Raw genomic sequence first — 6000 nt, forward strand, 5'->3', positions numbered from 1 at the left:
ATCTGATTATAAGCCGCTTAGCCATGGCGTGAAGATTTACGCACCCCAGGATTGAAACCAAGCACAGAATGTTACATCAAAAATTGTTACTACAAGCTAGGTAATGTTCCTTTTTTTACTATGACTAAAGATTAAATAGTTATTACCACCTATTATGCTCTACGTGTATGGTGGCTATTCAATATATATTTCTAATGACTTATCAAAAAAACCCTTTTAAAAAATTACATGCACTTTGCATATTGACTTGAATCATTTAACAGCTTTAAACTTTTTTGAAATGTGGCCTGTGTGTGCATCCACAATCTCCCCTGAGTTACTACCACAGGACAGCTATTCTTATTAACCACTGAGATTTTTTTTAACAAACAAATTGATTGAATCTATGGTTATATTGGTCACTGGAAGAACAAGAAAATAGTATGTATGCGCTCACACCAAAAATATATCCTCGGATCTGAACAAATAGTGTAATAGTCCAGTTAAAGTACATTCTCAACAGGTCCTTCCCCTTAGAAAGATCACAGCAGTGACCGAAATGTTGGATTGTAAATGAAATGGAAAAAAAAAACTTTATTTTGTTACACCACAACATGTTTGAGCTACTTCACTGGAACTATATATTTATAGATTAACTTATATCCACACCACTGACCTCGAGTTTATTTATCTATTACCCAAAGCACACAAGTGTTGTTGTCGTTTCACAAACACTGTGTTAGGATTGGCTCATTTTAAAATTAATTGGGCCTTGGGAGGATTATTTTCCCCAAACCCCCACTAACCAATCATCTGGACAACCGCACACACACCCCCTCCGACACCCCCCCCACTTGTTTCTCTCCTGGTTATTAACCTTTTTTTTAGAGTTGTGCTCACTTGAGAAGTGCCCCATAACCCTATTTTATCCAAATAATCCAAAATTTGACCTGAGGAAGCTTAAATGAAGTAGTCGCAGCAGAGTTCCCCGTTGTTGCCAACCCTGCCACTCTCTTTACCAAAACAACCCCTTAAAGAAATATAATGCAGGTTTTGATTTATCCCCAAGCATTTTTATTGCATTCCTTTATCTCAACAATCCAGACCACTTTTGCATTCACCAAACAACAATAACCGCTACAGTGGAACCCGCCTCTATGGGCGAGCCTGGAACAGCCTCGATCTTTTTCCCCCCCCCCCAGGCCCGTTGGTTTACTCGCGGGACGATCGCCAAACTTTCACATGACCTTTTACCTACTCTGTTTTTCTGAATACAGGTATGTTGACGACCTTCTGCTTTCTTGCAGACACTGCTGAACTGTGCCTAACACTACACTCGCTGGCCTTACTTTTTGCATTGCATACATGTGGTAAAAACCCCCAGCGTCAATCGTTCAAAGCTGCAATTTTAATGGCAAAACCTCAGTTTACTTTCCTAGGCATGGGACCACTCAGCAAGGAGCCAAACTCATGGGTCCCCAGTGCTCACTGATGCCAACGTATTGCATCTTACCTACTCAGTCAAAGAATTACGCAGTGTTTTGGGTCTGTTTAACTTCTGTCGCTTATGGATTCCCTGCTTACAGTTCTCGCATACTTTCCTTTCAGAAAATACCTCAAAGCAATCCTCCTGGCTATGCTTCTGTCTTCTCTGCTCAATCTGACTCTACAGCTCTGAATGTCGGTAATGTCGTGATATTTTTGCAGGCCCCACAACTCCTTTGCCCAAACAGCTGTGAGCCTATTCTACATGTACGTTTTTAGACAAACGCAATCTGTTGGGCGCAGTTAGCCACCAACAAGAGGGATAGTATTATTAGGACACTTTTCCAGGAATTTTTACACCCATAGAACCAAGCTTTCACTTCCTGTGAACGTAACATATGCGCTTGTGCCAGCATCTGTAGAAAAACTCTTATTCACATGTGATGTTCCCAGTGTTATCATATACACCTTCACATGACGGAGCCAGCACTACTCAAAAGCTAATACATTACACTTTGTGCTGCACGCGTAGGACAATGCACGGCTGTGCCTCCTACGAAGTCACATTTCTTTCAAAGGGAATGCCCCCAACTAATCCTTTCAATAATCTTAAAAGACTTATTGTTGTTCTCGGCTGAGAACCATGATTGTACCTCTGAGGGAAATTTCCAGAAGGAACGTCCCTTTATGTGTATTGTCCAGTAACAAGATTGACCACCGGTACCATGTTGTAATTTTCTCTTGACGGTTCACAGACAGAAACCTACGGCCCTTTGCCGTACTGTGTCAGATAGATCCGACACCAAAGAAATTATACAGAAGAAAAACAATATGTCATTACCACCAGATACATTCAGCCCATTTAGAGAAGATAGCCGCCGCCTTAGAAGGTTTCCGGCTTCATGAATGACAAAAAACGGATGTCAGTTCTGTATACAGACTCAGCTACGTCCACTACCACCATTACATACAAACGCATCTAAATGGCACAAGAGAAGGTGTTTGTTACAGGAAAAAGGACCCCACTACAACATCATGACACGATGGCTTGCTATAATGGAAGTACTACAGGAAAGACACAACAAAGGTTGTTAAAAACATTCCTGTGAAGGGTAAAATGCACGACCACATAATGTCCACCAGATATTGTCGCAACGGCAAATCAGATAGTCTGACGAACTAGCAAAACAAACCACAAACCCAACTAACCATTTTTGTACAAAACTGAGGCTAAGGAAATATCTTTCCACTTCTAACCCTTTTGCACCCAATCAGAGTAATGCAAGAAAGCGCCACTGTGCAGACAAAAACAGACAAAATGGTGGCTAATGAGTGCTCTCATTTACTATCCACAATAAACGAGCCTCCATTATATTTGGATGCACCTTCAGGTTACCAGCATTACCCATAGTGAGTGCCACCTATTTGGCCACCGAGTTACACTACGGTCACATATGCACAAATGACTTGATCAATACTATAAGGGAAATGTACTGGTGCCCAGATTTAAAAGGTATTTGTAAAGCTTGGTCAATACTTGTAATGTTTGTTTACCAACACCAGTTAGTCAAACTCCAAGGATCCTCCTGGGAGCGATTCCAAGGCCTGCTGGCCCCTTCAGAGAATGGCATATCGATTTCAGGACATGCCTGGTAACTCCTTGCAAAGGATACAGGTATCTTTTGGTCATGATTGACCCGCTACTCTCATGGTTTAGAAGCTTTTCATGTAGGAAGGAAACAGCTCTGTTGTATTTGATAATCTATACAATGAAATCTTTCCCAGACATGGGATTCCTAAATCCATTGTTCGGACAATGGAGCCATTTTTGCAAAAAATCAACTCTGTGAGACAGTTTGCAATGTACTTGATACAAGTGGAGGTACGTGTCTGTTGTACAAAACCAACCTCAATGCATTTGTGGAAAGATGCTAAATTGGTCTCTGTAAAGACACAACTCAGGAAATTGAACAGCTGCCACAAATGGCCTCGTGCTGGAATGTTCTCCCAGCTTGCCATTGTTCATACTCCGCAACCATCCTATTAGGCGTGGTGGACTTACTCCCATTCCCGAAATCACCACCGGTAGACGTATGTCTCTTATTCCACACCAATCAGTACAAACGTCCACTTCCCAATGCTGACAGCCATACAATTCATACGGTGCCTCAGTTAGCACATCAAATTCTTGAATGAAATTTTCCAAGGACCTGTTGTTGTCACTCCTTCTGTTTCTTTTTCAGGTCGCGAGATCTAGTCACAAGAAGAAATTTTTACTCGTAGCCGTGGGAAACCAACCTATATATTCCGGTCCTTTTTAAAATACAACAGCTCTCCCCCACTGCCGTATTACTTGGAAAACCACGGAATGGATTCATCTTCCGAGAACTGCTTGCCTTTCCTTCTGTGTTTCCTACTTTCTCTCCCCCCCTAACCAGATTATGGGCTGACAATGAACTTTTAAAACTAGCACAGTGTATGCATGCCATGATTGAAAATAAGACTGACTGTGGGTTGCTCACATATTCCTACTCAAAGACCTGGGTACCCCCTATCCTTGGGGTCCCCTTTACATTGACCTGCATTTTGAAAGATAGATAATGTGATTGCGACTTTTTCACTCTTGATCCAGAATTGTTAAAATATAGGGAAATTCTCTGGTAAAGGTGAAAATAATGAAAGCACCCCAGCTCTTATTTTGGCAGGAAATAGTACGACATCCTTCAGTATGTTTCACTGTTTTTAGTAGGAAAAAACCACGGGTGACCATTAATCGTAAACAAATCAAGGATTCCTAAAATCCTTTATAGGAGAAACTAAATTAACTCAAACCGATTTAATATTACTCAGGTCCCCACACATTATGAAGCAGCCACCACATATGCACATTGTGTTGATGAAACAAAAGTATCTTCTACTATTGAGCCCTGCCTTTCTTGGGCCAATAAGAGTTTAAAATGGGATTTAGATTATATGTACGGTCCTGCTCACTATAACATAAAATTTTTAACACTTCAGATTAGAAATCAGGGTTTTCACCGCCCCATGGTGCTTCCTTCAGGGACTTATTACATCTGTGGTAAGAAAGCCTATGCTTGGTTGCCCATGGGAGCCGAAGGTAGATGTACTATAGGAAATGTAGTCCCAGCTGTTAGAACTAGAACAGAATTATCTGCTACCTCCCTTATTGATACACACTCATCCGCAGTTTTAAACCTTAAGATACAGAAAAGGGAACTCTTTAATGATAAAGATAAGGCTTGGACTTTCTTCCCTGCCTGGACAGGTTGGGGAATAGAAATGATGGCTCGCCTTAATGAGTATGCTTCCCTTCTTGACCGCATGATTAACAACACTGTAATATCGGTCCTTGCAATTAATGTAGAACTAGCTCAGATTCGTCAAGTAGCCCTTCAGAATAGAATGGCCCTAGATTACTTGTTAGCAGAACAAGGTGGAGTCTGTGTGTTAGTAGGAGAAGAATGTTGCACCTACATTAATGACTCTGAAGCGCTGGTTGAATCTCATATGGCCAAGGTTTTCGAATTACAAAAACAAGCCAGGGATATTTCTAAAAATGGTTTTAATCCCTTTACATGGTTAGGTAATATTGGTGGATGGTTAAATGATTTCCTTGGAAGTTTCTTTAAACCCATCCTAGTTATTTTAGCTTTGGCCCTTGGCCTGTATCTTGTTGTTAAAGTAATGATATGTGCCATAAGCCGCTGTACCTCCTCCCCAGCTTCTGCTCTACTTTGATTTACATTTATAAGATAATACTTTTCTCAGCCTTATAGGGGAGGTTTGACCAAAAAAAAAAAAAAAAGTGGGATCTTAGCATTTTTAGCTTCATTTTAGTATTTTTCATTTTTACTAATTTTCATTTTTAAATTTTTTACATTTTTAACTTTTATCTTAAAAACTTTTAAAAATTTTAATATTTTCATTTTTGATTTTTATTTCCATTTTTTATCTTAATTTCAGGGTATTTTTGAATCTAACTTGAATTTTTACCTTAATGGAATCAGTATTATTTTACAATATCAGTATTATCTTACTCAGGATGATTATTACTATGTCTCATTATCTCTATGCAATGATTTCCTTTTATTATCTCTCTGTAATGCTTTATTTTGAAACCTAAGTTCACTATAATCATATATTTGCTTAAATCTTAGGCTACATGTTATATTCAGACAGCTCTTGCTTTATTGTGCGGTTCCAGCGGTTCCTAGTCAAGTTAGTTCCTCAAAAACAGGAAATACCTCTAGCCCTCTAGCTTCCTGTTTTCTTTGTTTTCATTCATTTCAGCTTTTCAGCTGCACTTCTGTATTGGTGCTGCCACAACAGTTGAACTGTAACTCACAACAGCATACACCACTGTCCCATTTATAATAGACCTCCCTTGTTCCTGGGGGTCCTCTCGGCACTCTCCCTGTGCCTGCAATTACTAATATGAAACGTCTTTCAACGTTTCAAGAGAGGTAATGTAATTAAAAAATATATCTGGAACGGTCTAATTCCTATGACGGACGA

Source organism: Xenopus laevis, chromosome 9_10S (genome assembly GCF_017654675.1).
Source record: "Xenopus laevis strain J_2021 chromosome 9_10S, Xenopus_laevis_v10.1, whole genome shotgun sequence".
Classification (NCBI taxonomy): Eukaryota; Metazoa; Chordata; class Amphibia; order Anura; family Pipidae; genus Xenopus; species Xenopus laevis.